This window comes from Phoenix dactylifera, chromosome 1 (genome assembly GCF_051530095.1).
Source record: "Phoenix dactylifera cultivar Ajwa chromosome 1, Ajwa_hap1_PhDact_Kaust_v1.1, whole genome shotgun sequence".
Classification (NCBI taxonomy): Eukaryota; Viridiplantae; Streptophyta; class Magnoliopsida; order Arecales; family Arecaceae; genus Phoenix; species Phoenix dactylifera.
Window position 1 is genome coordinate 8307445 of NC_143190.1, and position 17625 is coordinate 8325069.

Consider the following 17625-nt stretch of genomic DNA (forward strand, 5'->3'; position numbering starts at 1 on the left):
ATAACTGGATCTGTTTGCATATGATAAACCCAGGGAATGGCATTCAGACTGGACTTGTTCATGTTTTATTTGCAAATAACCATCCAGAATAAGTAGGAACCTGCTGCTAAAAATATCATTTTTCTAATTGTTTTTTCACTTTGGCTATTTATGTTTTTCATTGTGTTGAAATTAGATTGCACTCATTTTGTGAAAAACTTTGGCAATGCCAACAAGCGGATCAAAGTTCTGTTGGCTTTGGTCCACCCTTACCTTTTGCAGTTTTTCCCTCTCTAGATATGTATTCAGGTGCGGGGTTTGTGGGATGCAGGATATAAAAGTTACCTTGGCCCCAAGAATGGTCCACTAAACACTTGCTTGGTTTCCTACAGAGAGAAATGATCTGCTGGAATGCATTTCCATGACTTGAATTTTGAATTGAACATTTTGCTCGGAATTTTGAATTGAACACTCTTCTGGGGAAACTTTCCTGTGAAAACATGTTCATACTTCAGGAAGTCTGGTGAAATGGAAGCTTTCACTGCGTAAAATGGTTCTAGAAGAAACAATCGAGGCATCTGGTCATGAGAGAGAACTATGAGATAAGTGCTTTGTTCTTCCAGTATGACTGGGAAGTTGTTTTTGAGAATAACTAGTTTATATCCACAAACACTGCACTTTCATACTGCCATTTCTTTTAAATGCATGCTTATTTCTTTGAAATTTTGTGAAATGAATAATTGTTTTATTGGCTTTTTTTTTTTTTTTTTTTTTTTCTAGAGTCAGTGTTTCTTGTAAGCATGAATTTATAGCTTGGTGTCACCGAAAAGAGAATCCATCTATTGGTTCTCCATATTGCAATGCATCCATCCACTTTGCAAAAATTTCTTAGCAGCTAATGTCACGCCGTATACTTATAGGAAACTGTTCCCACAAGCATGCAAGGCATCCCAACATGATATCATAAATATGCAGCGGAACAATTTAATTAATAATAATCAAACTTTATTTAATTAACCAACTCAACTTACAATGTCTCACAATTCTAATATTAGTCTAAGGTAAAACATCAATTTAATAAACTCTAATATAAGATAACTTGTGCTATAGTTTTTTTAGTTACTCTCTCATATTAAAAATTTCGATAGGTTAGTTCTCTAAATTTGTAAAAAACAAAAGAAATCGTATAATGAGCTAGACAACCCAATAAGTAATGATCACTTTAGCTAAATAAATCAGGCAATCAGATAGATAATAATTTGCAAAAAATAAGCATTATGCAATACCAATATACGAATCATATTTTTCTTAAAATTTTAAAATATGTTCATGATTTCAAATTCTTCCAAATATTCATTTCATCTTATCGATCCTAAGTTATGACCACATTATTTTGTGGCAGGGTCATAACACGGACTAATCATCTTGAGATGAGCTATGCATCATCTTGCAACAAAGTCTTTCAGGACTGCTGATCTGCTGGCGATATGTCATTAATCATCCTGAACCCAACCTTTAGGACAAATCATATGCTAACATATTAGCCTCCATTGACGGAGTCCTCAACATAGCTAGGTCGAAATGCAAATAGTTCTACGTTTCATATTACAGTTCTAAAATCATGTGATGTAGAAATAAATCAATGATGTCCATTATAAGATTATATATCATTATAATATTTCAAAATAATATATTATATTGTAATATACTATCCATCAAATTCATGCATCATGAACAATACCATTCAAAGTTATGAATATAAAATAATTTAATGATTGCCGGTAAATTTAGAAAAATAAAATATTACTTATCTTGCAAACACAATCCAACTAATATATCCATTTAATTGCAAAAATTCTTTTGCGAGCCTAACATCCATAAATTATATTTTTTTCTTAGAATTTCATCATAATATATAAATAATACTTAAACTTTAACACCTTTACACAATTGACCAAGCGAGAGTGCCCGACACCCCAATTGGCCTAATCAAAGTGAAATTCATCGAATTATACTCGAACTAGGGCACATATGGTTCGACAAAGATCGGGACGATCAAATCTAATAGTGTTTGACAGAGGCAAGGGTAGGAGATAACACGCTGTCCGATGATCCTAGATCAGGACTCTCACCTAGGTCAATCCAGAATCACACAGAGAGGTACTATTCTAGATCCAACGCCTCTAGAGAGAGAAAGTTTAGTAGAGAGAATCAAGAGAGAGAAATTATGGCGAAGAGAGAGAAAGAGAGAGAACAAGCTTCTCTCTCTAACCAAAGAAGAGGAAGGAAGAAGGCCGCTGCAAGTGGTGCCTTAGGTCAGGAACTCACTACTAGCCAATAGGCGGCCGGTCATCGGCGGTGATTGGCGGCCGACAGTGCCAAAACCAACAAAATAGGAAAATCATTTGTTTTTTTGCCGTTGGCCGCTCATTAGCGGCCATTGCTTTACCGAGAAGGGTGTGTGAGAGGCCGGGGCAGTCAATCAAGGTTTGACATTAAGAGGCAGTGACGTCGATGGCCGGAAAAAAAACAGGCGGTTTTCACAAAAAACAGAGCATCCAATTCTTCACAAAAATCTATCGATCATCAGCCAGATTCAATCATTTAAGGGGTTCGAAAGAAATAGGAGAGGGGTAAATCAAAGGGGTCGGTTCTTTACTTGGTTTTCGGCGACATTGGTCGTCACAATAGTGCAAAAAGGCAGTCGACATTCGGAGGAAAAAAAGAATAAAGATTCCGGCGACGGCTCTGATCGAGGAACCTAGCCTCTCTGGTGAGATAAAAGAAAGGATTAGAGGGCTCTAAATGCGGTCGATGAAGACTGAAATCCAGCTCTTGGTCGGGTTCCTTCTGATGAGGTTGGGAGGAAGAAGACTCTCATCACACATGTTGAGCACACATGCGACCCCTTTTTTTTGGGCCAAAGTATACTTCTAGGCTGGTCAAATGGACCTTGCCCACTTCGTAATCAAGCTCTAAAAGGGCTTGGATTTTACAGCTAATCTGATGTCATTATTCAAGAAGAAACCCTTGAGACCTAGTCCATAGGCCTCCTAAGCTAACAATAAACCTGGTCCAATGACCGGCTTGGCTTGCAGCTTGGTGCCGGGGCATGGCCCATAACAGCTCATTCCTAAAGGGCAGAGTCCCCATTCAAGATGGAGATGGAGCCTCTGGCTCGCTCACTCGCTTCTCAGTTTTGTTTTGAAATTTTTGTCTCTGTTCTTCCTCCTTTTCGAGCGTTGCTTGGCCGCCGACATTGCTGTCGTCGATCGATGGCCTTCTAGTCGTGGAAGACCGACACCACCGGTCCTCCATCACTTCTTTTCCTCTCTCCTTTCTTCTTGTATGCTGTCACCTCAGTTGATGGTGGCGTCGATCTCCCCTCCTTGCCGGCCTCCTTCCCACTGAATAAAGAGGGCCTTCAAGAGGGAGGCCGATCTTGATCGCAGGCTCGAGGAGATGGACCGCCACCTTGAAACCTTGAGGCAACACCATGCCGAGCTCGGGAATGATGTTGAGTTCACTATCAAGCCCTTATTCTCGTTGAGGATCATCGAGGAGTCTCTTTCTTGTCGGTTCAAGATGCTGTAGTTGGAGACCTATGACTAGACTACCAACCTCTTGGATCATTTAGAGAGATTCAAAGCTCTCATGGGTCACCAATTTAGTCCAATACAGATCTTTCTTAGCTATTGTTTGGAAGGAAGCCCGGTTATGATATATCGGGCTCCAGCCAAACTTCGTCCATTCTTTAGAGTAGTTCAGTCAGACGTTTGCACCCTCTTCACCGTCAAAGAACGAGAGGATCTCTCAGAGGCTACAGTTTCAACGTGGAGGGGGGGGGGGGGGGGGGGGGGTGGTGATAATGAGAACGAGAGAGGCCGGAAAGCGAAGATAGAGAGAGAAGGAGAAGGAAAATAATGGACTCTCTCCTTCTCACGGACGCTCTTCTCCCCTCTTCCTTCTTGGGTTCGGTCCCCTCCCTTCCCCTCGGCCTCCGACGAATTGTTCCGGCCCCTCGCCCCGCCGTCTCACGGCGAACCCTCAGATTACGTTTCGCAGCTTCCGGCAGGCCGTCCTCCTTGGCCACGAACGGAGCCTTTGATGACCAATTCCATGTCGGTGAGTGGCCTCTGTTCCCTTTTACATGACCTCTTATTCCCTTTTATCTGTCCCATATTTCAATTTATGCCGTAGTGATAAATTTTCGTTTTTCTTTTTGATTTTATCTTTCTGGAATATTGGTTGTTGAACATTGGAATGATGCCTTTTGGACCGCCTTTGTTTAGTGGTTAATGTAACTTTATGAAAAAAATTGTTCTTTAGTATGATCTTGTGGTTTGGATGATAGCACTATATATGGAGAATGTAACTATCCATCACAGCTTTCTGTGATCAGCCTTTTTAGAGCAACGTATCATTCATAAAGTTTTGTTAATCTTTAATGACTAGCTAGAAACGTAACTTTAACCTTTTAAATTAACACAATACTTGGCCCGGGGAACTGTCCTTTTACTGTAACATAATTTAGGGTCATGTAGTTAGGTAATCTGTGTACAGCTATTACACTTCAAGGAGCACGTCTTGGTGAATAATATGCTAAACAACAGCATACTGGTGATGTTGAAATAATCGAGATTGTCAATGAGTTGAAAGTGGTATGCAGTATTAGGTGCATCGTTAACCTCTAAATCCTCGGATGATGCACAGGGGATCTATCAAGTGGGATATGATATTAGATTGGTGGAATTCTAGTTTGCAGACAGGCAGCAAGTATGTATGTGAAAGGATTGCAAGTAAATATATAGGCTTAGAGAATTGCAATGACCAACGTCATCATCTCTAATTGTGTTCATCAATTATTATATTATCTATGTAAAGAAGGCATAACTGTGAATAATGGTGGGGATGTACCTGACTTTATCATACTTTGCAGGAAATTAATTGATAATGTTGCTTGCTTCATTGATTTAACTTCTTAAGATGGGGACTGATGCAGAGAGAAGCGTGGGAAACAGATTAACAAGCGCCGAATCTGGGACAGAGTTCAGAAGAAAAGGAGATGCTGAAAATCACAAGCAAAACTCTGCTTGCTGAACCCGAAACAGAGCATGAAGCAGAGATGATGATGTTCAGAAAAACAGAACAAAGTTTTCTCTGGGTTTTCTTTTTCATTCCCTGGCGGCTGGAAAAACAAAACGATGAGCAGAAGCAAACACCCCTCAAACGATGCCTTATATAGGAGCGCATGAACACCCTAACAGAAGAAAAACAGTGGGACCCCAAACAGAAATCAATCCTAAATCAACATGGACTCCCTAATCCCAACTTAACTCGGAACCAAACATGAACTAATTTCAGCAATAAACAAAGACTCTAAACTGGCTTGATTAAACCAAAATCCAGAAGCAAACTAATCTGATTTGACTCTCCTTAAGCGTGGGATTGATCTCTCCTTGAATGGGATTGATCCAAACACCCCACGGAGAAGAGGCTTCAAATCTTCACGGCCGCAATTTCTTCACGGCTGCAATTTCTTCTCCCTGTTCCCCTGTTCCATGGCCCTGTTCCATGGAAGGGGACAAGGTGAGGAAGGCAAAGGTCGCCTATTGTGATCCACAAGTAAATTACACGAAGGGAAACGTTTTTATAACATGATTATATGGGTTTGCTAGCAAACCACCATGCAGTTGGTAATAGAATGCTTACTGTTTCCAGTAAGTGACCAAAGGTAAGTTTTCAGCATGATATGCGCCTTGCTCCTTGATTAAACTTTACACTGGTAATGCTGTGATGCTCAGTCTAGCTTAATGAGTGATTCTTGATCATGCATACATAATTACATGGTATGAGAACCTTACTGGTTGGGGAAGAGATCATAGTCAAGGAAGGCGCTGTTGCCAACGGCTAAATGCAGTCATGCGAGGAGGGTGGGGGTTTGCATTTACTAGGGGATAGAAGAAAAGGCGCTTAAAGAAATTTGTGCCATTAGATATTCGTGTTCAGTGCACGGGTGGATCATAGGATCAATATTTATTCTGTTCCCTAAGAAGATACATAGCCTAACAGCTTCATTTCAAAGGATGGTATTTATTTCTACTTTGTTTGTGAATGTTGTATATAAATAGGATTCAATATCCATCATCGGCAACTGAATGAAGACTGTAGCATCTGGTTACTCCTCTATATCTCTACATATCTGATTATGAATCTTTGATGGTACCCATATTTTTATCTTTCTTGATCTCATGGGCCGCACCTACATCCGTTGTGTGCGAGAGCCGTTGTACCAAAAAAAAATAGTACTCGGTGCCTAGTGCAGAAAATTTGCTCAGAGTCTCTTTCTTTGGGGACCAAAGCTGACTTTTTTTCTTTATCATTTTCCTTCATGATTTTATCATAGTTGCAACAGTGGGGAATGAATGCGACAAACAAGCAGAAAATGGTGCTAAAAAAAACAAAAAAAGGTGCAATGCAGAAAACAGGAAACAATCAGTATATAAAAAAATATAAAAATATATATATGAGAAGAAAACAGAGAAACCAAGGGAAAACCATCGAGAAATTTGTCATTTCGGAGCCCTATTTTATTAATTTTCACACATTTCATCTCTTTCATAAAATAGAAAGTTAAATCTACATGGCAGAGAGCTCTTCTTGTCATCATGTCTTTCAAAAGAGGACAAATGCCAATCCAACACATAACTCACAAAAAAAAAAAATACAACAAAGATATTGTGATCTTCTTATGGCTCACTTTTTTAATGGCATCAAACAAAATGCTGTAGCAGGGGGCTTTGGTGAAGTTATATATCAGGTAAGTAATGTTTTTCTTCAAAGAACCTTTCCCAACTTGGTTTCCTGAGAAACTCCCATTGGATTGGAAAACCTGTTTCTTGGCCTCTCTGGATTTTACTAAATGGCCTTCATTTTTCAAGTTGAATCCATGCATAACATGGGGTGGTGTTTTGATATTCTTGGTTTGTTGGTTTATAGCAAAGTGATGGCGTTTATACAGTTGGGGATTTTATGGCTGAAAAGGAAGATCTACAAGTTGTGAAGCCCACAACATCGGTTGACGAAGGTACCAAATTATATGTTACTTTGCATATTTGTAATTTTGATTAGTTTCTTACAATGCAGATTCATCATGACGCCAACAGCAACTCGAGATGCTAGTGGAGCATAGGATCACTGGCTTTCCTGTTATTGATGATGACTGGACATTGGTGTGTACTTTTTTCTTTTATTTCTTTCTATGGAGTTTTTTTTTTCTTGGCTGCTTAAACATAGATCTTAGTAACTTTTTCTGTTGCGAGCGATCTTGTATTGGAACTTTGTCATCATTTAACAGTTTTATTTTCTATATACTTTATAATTAACATGGTTATTGTGGTTATAAATACTATAGTTATACAGGCATAAGAACTTTTTGTTTGATTTTTTAAATCACTCTATCTCTCTTACCTGCGGTATTCAATGAACTAACTATATCATGAATATGAGAAACTAAGAATTTGGTGATATAAATGAACTATATCATTAGAGTATACAGAACTAAACAGTTTCACTGTTTCTTTTTATGTTAAGCTTGAGGAGAAATAAGGCAACCAGGTTGTAATTAATGGAACTAGATCTTGTTACATGCATAGCATGTGGTGGTAAGTTTTCCCCTTGAATATTGATGGAAGGTTGGTGCACTGCCAAGGCCCGGTGTTTTTTTTTCCTTTTTGGTTGGGGGTGTGGGGTGGTATTTATGGGGATGAACAACGACTGATGGGAGTGGCACCTAATTATCTTCCCCTTTTGTTTATAATTCTTTTATTGATCATATCGTGGCTTTTGCTTTCATAATACTAATCCTCCACTTTTTTTTTTTTTTTTTTTTGTGGGATTCTCAACCAAAGCACTAATCCCAAAATATAGAGTGATTCCAGTTCTCCCCGAACATTTGTTCATGAGACACTTGAGATGGTTGAACGTCCAAATGGATGCACGTTTGAGTTTTAATTATATATGGTATTAGGTGGATGGCCCTAGAAAATGAAGCCAGTTGCTCTGTAAAAATATGAACAAAATTTGCAGGTTTCATTGAGATTACGAGCATGACAATACGAACGGCATACAGCTCAAGAATGAGAATGAGGTCCTCCTTCAGTGGAGCTACTTTGATGGATACGCCAACAACTTGTACCATCGAGCCGAGACTAGTCAGGAGCAGCCTACTCTCAAGCTATAGATCGACACCAGCCATTTGCGGAGGTTATTAACACCATCTTGGATGGACTGATAGCTGGCGGAATAAGCTTGTTTGCATGAAGGACCTATGCTTGGGAAGCCCAGACAGGAAGCCTAACACCGAAGAGGTAGAGGATGGATAAGATCATCTCCTTCTCGGACTTCGATGCAGAAGGCGTGCAGACTCCTCATAATGATGCTATTGTAGTTTCTCTAATTATTGCTAAATTTGATGTAAAAAGAATTTTAGTAGATAATGAAAGCTCAATAGATGTCTTATTTTACAAAGTTTTTTGTAGAATGAATTACCGGTTGATTAGCTAAGGAAGATGGAAAGCGAGAGAAAGGGGAAGGGAAGGGTGGAGCTCGCCAGCTTGGATTGGTGGGCGGGGAGGAAAGGGAAGGAATGAAGAAAATTGGAAACAGGAGGTATGGCGTTGGCTGGCTTCCATGGCTGGCAGGGAAGAAGAAAAAAAAAGAAAGGAAGAGGATGAGAAGGAAAGAAGAGGGAGGGAAGGAGGAGGTATAGAGGAAGGGGCGCGTCTCACAAATGCTATTGAATTTTGGAGTACATCTGTAGTATATCTTGTAATATATCTTGCAGTCAAGGCAATCCTACAAGCATTCAAAAGTGCTTCAGGTCTGAAAGTCAATTTCCACAAGAGCCAAGTTATTTGCCCTGATGAATTGCTAGAAATTAGGGTACTCTTCCTCTTACTTATCTCGGATTGCCTCTGATAAAATATCCCAAAACAGTGTTGGATGCCTTTATTGGCTAAGTGGGCATAGAAATTACTAGCCAACTCTGGTACACTATGGTAGAACCAAATTAGAAGTGCTTACTACTCTAGAAAGAGATTTGGAATGAGAGTGAAGAAATGTCTAGTCAACCTATTGCCAATCTGGAAAAACGTAAGTAAGGAACTTGATCCTTTTTGGAATTGGACAGAACATCAATTTTGGGAGGATACCTGGGTTGGTTTGGACCATTTTCTCTTTTGTTTCCTAACTTATTCTCGAGAGCTGTGAAAGAGAATGTTTCAGTAGCATCCCAATGGAACTAGAGATCTCTTCATTAGAAAATTAAGCTCCAAGGACCACTCATCCAACAATAAACCATGCAATTGGAAAGTTTGATGGATCTACTCTCCCCTATTGACAAACTCTCAAGGATAGCCAAAATTCTAGTGTGGAAGCTCAACCTGTGATAACCGCCACGTTTTTAGGAGAAACGGGGGGAGAGGCCATTACCCCATCAATAGGCATCCGTAACCGCCTGATGGATGGCGGTTACAACTGTTCGTCTCCCCCAGCGATACAAGAAGCCCCGATTGGCGAGGCATTTCACCATCATCTTTCCTCTCCTCCACTGTCTCTCTGTCACACATTCCTCCCCAGTTGTCAGGACTTGGTATTAGGCCTGCGCCGCCGGAGCAAAAAGCCACATCGCCGAAGTAGGAGAAGAACGACCTCCTTCAAAGCAGGTAAAGCCCTTCCTCCTCATAATTTATTCTTTGTAGATCTAGCTTAGAGATTAAATCAAAATGGAAAGGAAGAAAATGAAGAAGAAAAGGGAGAAAAAAAGGGGGAGGCAAGCGTCGGCCACGAGCTGCGTCAGATGCAGGCCGTCGGCCACGAGCACAAGCTGTTCTGATCTCCCTTCCGCGGGAGAAGAAAGAAGGGGAGGAAGAAAAAGAGAAAAGGAGAGGAAGAAGAAGGGAATCGGGAAGGAAAAGAAGAAGAGAGAAAGAGGAAGAATAGAAAGAAGAAAAAAAATATTTACTGGTGGTTGATCTGTAGCCGTGGGTACCGCAGGCTGGCCGCCGGGCGTCTTTGACCGCTGCTCGTTCCTCCCGAGCCTCCCAAGCCGCTCTCCCTTTGCAGGAAATAATGAGGGAAGGAAAAAAATGAATGAAGAAGAGGGGAGGCTTTGGGAAGTAAGAAGAAAGGAAGCAGGGAGAAAAATAAGAAAGAAAAAGAAAAAGAAAAAAAAGGAAAAAGAGAAAGAAGAAAAGAAAAAGAAAAATAAGAAAAAGAAAAAGAAGAAAAGAAAAGAAAAATGCATAAATAAATAGTAAATAAATAAATAATGAATTAAGATAATAAATAAGTATAACTGAAATAAAATAATAATTAGCTCTATAACTGGACTTGGGCTGAGTCAAAGAAAAAACATATTTAGGCTACGGGCCTGATTGTAAACCTATTATTTAAGTTACTGGGCCTAAATAGAAACAAGCCCAATAAGTGAATCAGGCCAAGGGCTTGTTCTAGAAATAAATTAAGTTCCTGGTCTGAATACAAATGGACTCAGTAACTGAATTAGACCAGGGGCCTGATCCAGAATTGAATAAACTTTGGGCCTGAATGTAAATGAGCCTAGACCTAAACCAGAAATTTGGGTCAGATCTGAACTAGAAATTTAGTTAAACCTAAATCAGAAATTTGATTAGACTTGAACCAAAAAATTTGGGTCAGACCTGAAACAGAAAATTGGTTAGACCTGAATGAGGAATTTGACTAAACTTGAACCAGAAATTGAAATCGAATCAGGTTAGGAACCCGGAAATGAAATTAAGTCCTATGGATGGGTTGTAAATGGGTTAATTAAGAAAAGAGTATAAATAAATAGAAGTTGAACATACAAGTAACATGTAATTTGATGATATTGCTAGGTATTGGAAAATTGCCATCTAAACCTAGAATTTGGTGAGCAAATTTCTGTAAGTAACCATGGCACAATCTTGTTGATTTCAAATTACTGTTTAATTATAAGTATAAAATTATGAAATTGTATTTGATATGATGTAGTTTCTCAAAATTAGGATCAAGCATATGACTGCGTGTAATTTATGAATTTGATCAAATTGCATTCTTTCATGAATATATGATTGAGTATGAATTATGGCTATGATAAATTGTATGGAAATGATATTTGTGGCATAATCATGAATTTTATGCATAACGATGCCATTTATCATTTTTCAACTTATTTATGAAGGTATAATTTATGAAAAAAATGATTTATGAACTCTTAGATAGCTATGCCCGTCTTTAGAAATAGAGGCCAAACGACACCCTGGAGCTAGCATCCAATGAATATGACCCTCTGCTAACGGGTTAAAGTTGGTATCGAAAATGAATGAGTTATGAAACTTGTCGACTACGATTAAGAGGCCCTGTCACGGGATTATAGTGACCATATCCGCACATTCGTCTGAGAGCATGGTTTATAAAGTATGGATAAATGGTAACATTTTCATATGACTTGCATTATCATTATAAGTATAAACTTTCATGGATGGAGCATGCATTACTTTATAACCTGATTTGCGTATATAATCTATAAAATGATTTATTTTGCTATAATTGTTAGTTTCTTAAATACTGCATTGGCATAATTATGCTTGATCTAATAAGAAAGTATTTGGTTAGTTACTGAGTCATATAGCTCGTCTTTTTATTTATCTTTTTATTAAAGATGACTAAGACCACTAGAAGCAGGAAGCTTGATGTTAGGATTGGGGTAATTGAAATTGATATGTGATATTCAAATTTTAGAAGCTCTGTGCTGCTCCATGTTGAAGAAACATGAATGAAATTTTATAAATAAGATTTGTTCACTATTGATATGAATTCTAGAGCGGCTTCATGATATTGTGAGCAAAAGTTTGCAATAGCACGACCGTGTCATGGTTTGGATTTAGGGCACGACATTCAAATCCCAGATTCGAGGCGTGACACAACCTATCTAGCTCCTTGCAATGGAAATATACAAGTTCATTGATAGGAGTAGCTTGCTTTGCCCTTACTACAAGGTTATTTGGAAAGCAAGGGCATTGGAGAAGGTGAGAGTACATATGTGGCTCATCTTGAAGAATAAGCTCGACAAGGGAGAGGAGCAAGCAAAAAAAAGATGACCGATCAGTGGGAGTTGCCAACTATGTGGTTGTAATGTTGAATCTATTTCTCACCTATTTTTCAGATGCAGCTTTGTTAAATCTATTCAGCACACCTTGTAGACTTGCTTGAACATTTGCCGATGGCCAGCTAATCTGCTTGCCCTTTAGACTCATTGGAGATGTAAAAAAAATTAGCCACTAGTTAGAAAAGTTTGGGATCAGTCATTAATGGCTATGTTTTGGCACATTTGGTAAGAGAGGGAAGGTAGGATCTTCCTGTAAAGGAAAAGGTCTATTTACGCAGCTCGTCAAAAGATTCTTCCCACTTTTCGACTATGGGAGCAGCCGGATATCAAAAAGATTGTTCAAAGGCATAGTAAGATTTGGAGTTCCTTGTCATCCTTAATTTCTCCACAAACCCTTTAGATCATATGCTCCATGCCTCTTCTTCTTTTTATGCTGAGGTTCGTCTGGTTGGAATATATCAAATTAGGAATAATTTGACAGTTGCTGAAAATTATTTATCTAAAAAATAGTTGTAAGAAAAAATAAATTCTACCTCATTTGATTGGCGAAAAGATTACTCTAGAAAATAGTATTGAAAAAAATTATTATATTTGGTTGAAGGTAATCTTATATGGAAATATTGTCAAATTTTCAATAATGCTTTTGAATAAATAATTTAAATAATAATTTTTTTTCTCAGTCTATTTGTTAGCTATTTATGGCCTACTTTTATAAACGCCGTCAATATTGGCTGTTTCGAATATTCAAATAAATTTATATAAGTTAATAAATATTTTAAATTAGTTATATATATATTAGAAAATATTTTTCTTATTATAAATAAATTTAGTATATTTTGGTTTTAAATATATATAATTATTAATAAATCCTATGTTAGATCTATTGATAATCAATAAATATTTGTTAATTATTTTGTTAATATTTATTAATAAATATATTAATATGATAAATATATTATTTTTTTAAATATTAGTAATCAATATATTTATAATATATTAACATAATATTGATATAATCTATATTAATATAATTAGTATTAATTATATAATATTAATATAATACTTTTATATTACTTTTACTTGGTAATTCAGCGTAGAAAAATAAATGCCATCTTTCTTTGGTATTTGTTTTATCTTCTTCGTCTGAAAAATAAATATGGGACCCATCATTTATTTTACTATTTTTCTCGTCTATTTATTTTTCCATGCCTGATTAGCGCCACCCAACGTGGCGTTGAATGTGTCTTGAGGCATCCTTTACTTTTCTTTCCTTCCTTTTTTTAGTCGCATATCTTTCTCCAATTCAATAAATTGGTGGATTCCCCACCCAACCAAAAGAAAAAAGAGAATGCGGGAAGAACTAAAGAAGTTGGCGAAAATCAGTTACCTTAATTCCCGTATCAGGCTAATACGGGGGCAACACTTGCAGCTAGCTATAAATACCCCATTCACATGGCTCTTTCCCACCAAAGACTCGATCCGATTTCCGGAGAATTTCGAGTGTGAGAGCGAAGGAAGGCGCAATGGGGATGTCGAGCATAGCCTTATTTATGATCTCGGCCATGGCTCTTGCCATTGTCCCTATCAGCCATGCCCAGAACTCCCCACAAGACTTCATCAATCCCCACAACGCTGCCCGTGCTGCTGTTGGCGTCGGGCCGGTGTCATGGAACGCTACCGTCGCGGCCTATGCGCAGGACTACGCCAACAAGAGAAAAGCCGACTGCGAGCTCGTCCACTCCAATGGCCCCTACGGCGAGAACATCTTCTGGGGCGGCGGCCCAGGATGGACGGCGGCCGACGCCGTGAACGACTGGGTTTCGGAGAAGCAATACTATGACTACGCAAGCAACAGTTGTGCCCCATCGCAGGTCTGTGGGCACTACACTCAGGTAGTGTGGGCCAAATCGGTTTACATTGGTTGCGCTCGCGTGACATGCGATAATGGCGATACCTTCATCACATGCAACTATGATCCCCCCGGCAACTACGTGGGGGAGCGCCCCTATTAGTCTTAAACTTGCGCTGAATTGTTAGTAAGATGAAGGCTTGTGTTTTCTAAGCTCTGAAGTCTGCCGAACTTAAACATTCAGGGTTAATAAAAAGAGGCTTGTGTTTCATTAAGCTTTTCTTTCTGTTCAAGGGTTCATGCTTTCCCTTCTTCTTCTTCTTCTCCTCCTTCTGTTCTCATGTAATCTAGTCAGTCAGTGACTTTATTAGCTTAGGCACTCGTCCTTTTTGTATTGCTTTTCCGTCGCCTAGACAACTCCAGGGGGGCTGTGGTGATGGTGTGTTCCCTTGTACTAACAAGCCGTTGCCCCTATATATCCGTACGTGTTAAACTTGAGATGAATTGTTAGTAAGATGAAGGCTTGTGTTTTCTAAGCTCTGAAGTCTGCCGAATTTAACATTCAGACTTAATAAAAAGAGGCTTGTGTTTTATTAGGCTTTTTCTTCTGTTCAAGGGTTCATGCTTTTCCTTCTTCTTCTTCTCCTCCTTCTGATCTCATGTAATCTTAGTCAGTCCGTGACTTTATTGTCTTACGCACTCGTCCTTTTTGTATTGCTTTTCCGTCGCCTAGACAACTCCAGTGGGGCTGTGGTGATGGTGTGGCCCCTTATACTAACAAGCCGTTAATTTTGGAGCCTCACTGCTGGCCCGCCAATCTCTCTCCTCTAATCCCGCCGGAATTAGCGTCAACGTGTAATGGAGTCAAATGTCGTCTATTTGATTTTTAATTAATGGTCATCATTTTGCTTCTTGTGTTGTTATGACAGCTATAATTTTTATTTTTCATATTAGTAATTAGTAAAGTAATATATGCTAATTTGAGGAATGATTGTGAGCAGAAATTTTCGAGCAACTATATAAGGCACTATGTGCTTGCATGACACAAAATAGTAAGACAACTATTATATATGTGGGAGGACCCAAAATTATTTTCCGACTAGATTTTTTACATGAGGTTCTAAATTATGACAATATAATTCTTGGTTACATGATTAGCAATTAGTGTTATAAGTCAATAACAACTGAATAAAATAATGTAAATAATAGAACATAAAACTGGCACAGTATATATTAAGATTTAATATGATTTATCCAAAATCTAGAATGTAAAAAGATAAATACAAGAAGAGATATTTCTCAGAAATCAAATAAAGAAGCACGTCACCGAGAGACCGCCAAGATGGGGAGACCCAAAAACATAATTTTCTTTCCTCCTCTAACTTTTCTCCCTATTTCTCTGTAGCCCTCTTTTTCTTGTTCTTTTATCTCCATCATTGCTTACAGCCAAGTCATGGAACTCTTTCTTCACCCAGCTTTTACCACATGCCTCACCTCCCTCTTTTATAACAACAGAACTCTCCTATTCTTAATAGAAGTCTAAGAGAGCATCATCTCTTTTCAATGTAGGGTCTAAGGAATAGTGTCCTAAGCAGACTGTTCTGTTTCTTTTTCATGGTAAAAAGAAGCCAAAGACCCAACATTCTCCGCGTTAGCTTCAACTTCTAGGACAACATCTAGTTCAACTCCTAGCTCGTGATGGGCCCGGGAAATGCTCAAATTCACTCATATTGCCACTTGCAATTTTCTTCCGGAAACTCCTCGAGGAAAATCCGTTTGCAACTGTGGCAAAAATGATCCTACACGGCCGCTTGTCTCCGATTGCACCATCCGAAGCAGCATGTCTCGATCTCGTTATGCATACCATCGAACTCAACATATAACCATATGTTCATCTGCCATACTTCTCCTCCTTCATTAGTACCATGATGCCATATGCCACCTTCAGAACTATACCTCATGCTGAACATGCACATATAACCTTCGGGGTCCAGTATACTAAGCGAAATCAAACTCTTGGACATTTTTGGGATATTCAACACCCTTCTTGGTGTATAAACTGCTCCATTAAACATCTAGATCTTCATTGTCGCTACACCACCAATCTCAAAAACTAAACCATTAGCCAATTTAATAGTGCCTTCCTACCCCCGAGAGTAAACATGGTAAGAACTACCAGAATCCAAAATTCAAGCACCATTAGAAGTATCCATAACTTTGAAGATTGTAAAATCCTCTCCGACATCAGTTCATCAGTATGTTAACACGCTACTACCATAATCAAAGAACTACCATCATTCTTCTACTTTTGGGTACACTATGAACAGACTCATTTACCATGCTTCTAACATTGATAGTGAAGAAGGTACCATGAAAACAGAGGAAGAATGATAGAGAAGAAAGTTGTATATTTTTCCACATAAGATGACTCTAAGACGATAGCTTTATATAGAGCTATGTCTAAGAGATTGTTGAATTTGTTAGAGTCTAACAGACTCTGTTATAAACCCCGTTACATTACTAGGAATCAGTTGTGATTGTTACAATTGGTTTGAAGTGTTTCAACTGAAACGTTCTGAAATGGTATCCGATGGTATGGTAGAGCGCCTAGGAGATTCATCCAATGATATTTCTTTTGAGGCTCCGACGCTATGCTTCGAGACTGGTGAGCTAATATCCCCCGTCAAGCGGAATGGTCTGGTAGAACATGAAGCTTGGAGCAGATGAGAGAGTGTCGCTTCACTGGGAGAGCTTTGGTGAAGATGTCAACCAGCTGGTCTTGGGTGGAGATATGAGCAAGATGTACTTTCTTGGACTGAACTTTCTCACGTACAAAGTGGTAGTCTACTTCAATATGCTTTGTACGAGCATGAAATATAGGATTCGATGCTAAGGTCATGGCTGAGATATTATCACAGAACAGTTCAGTAGGAGAAGTGACAGGGATCTGCAGTTCTTGAAGAAGTCGTCGAAGCCAGATAAGTTCAGTTATTGTAATGGCTAGAGCCCTGTATTCAGCTTCGGTGGACGACCTGGCTACTGTTGGTTGCTTCTTCGCATACCAAGAGATAAGATTGGTGCCTAGAGAGATGCAATATCCTGTTGTGGACCGGCGATCAATATTGTTCCCTACCCAGTCGGAGTCACAATATGCAGACAGAGTCGGCTGGCTTGATTTGTAGAAGAGGGAATGAGCTAATGTTCCTTTAACATAACGGAGAATCCGTTTTAGCATGCAGTAATGAATCTGCAGTGGACAATGCATGAATTGACATATGTAATTGACAGCAAAGGAGATGTCTGGCCGAGTGATGGTAAGGTATTGTAGAGAACCTGCCAGACTTCGAAATAGTTCAGGATCTGAAAACAAAGTTGGGTCGGAGGTATGTTGCTGCTTTGAGGATAATGGTGCTTGTACTGGTTTGCAATCCAGCATACCAGCCTTATTCAGCAGAGCAATGGCATAGGTTGATTGGTTTAAGGCAACTCCAGATGGAGAGTAAGTGGCCTTAATTCCCAAGAAATGAGATAAGATTCCAAGATCTTTGATCTTGAATCTACCCTGCAGCTTGAGAAGGAGCTCAGTGATAGCCGTATTGCAGTTGCCGGTTATTAGGATGTCATCGAC

At 39.0% G+C, this 17625-nt stretch overlaps 2 long non-coding RNA genes and 1 pseudogene across 2 annotated transcripts; 2 read left to right on the forward strand and 1 right to left on the reverse strand.

Moving 5' to 3' along the window:
* Positions 1 to 3123: 3123 nt before the first annotated feature.
* Positions 3124 to 8818, forward strand: LOC149768483 (uncharacterized). The gene is made up of 3 exons (XR_016400149.1): positions 3124 to 4104; positions 4982 to 7211; positions 7890 to 8818. It is a non-coding gene; the product is annotated as an uncharacterized LOC149768483 (long non-coding RNA).
* A 440-nt stretch (positions 8819 to 9258) lies between these two features.
* Positions 9259 to 10373, reverse strand: LOC103713669 (uncharacterized). Its single transcript, XR_605089.5, has 2 exons — positions 10004 to 10373; positions 9259 to 9693 (listed from the first exon to the last, which is right to left on the reverse strand). It is a non-coding gene; the product is annotated as an uncharacterized LOC103713669 (long non-coding RNA).
* A 3204-nt stretch (positions 10374 to 13577) lies between these two features.
* LOC103713667 (pathogenesis-related protein 1 pseudogene) lies at positions 13578 to 14272 on the forward strand (annotated as a pseudogene).
* The last annotated feature ends 3353 nt before the right edge of the window (positions 14273 to 17625 follow it).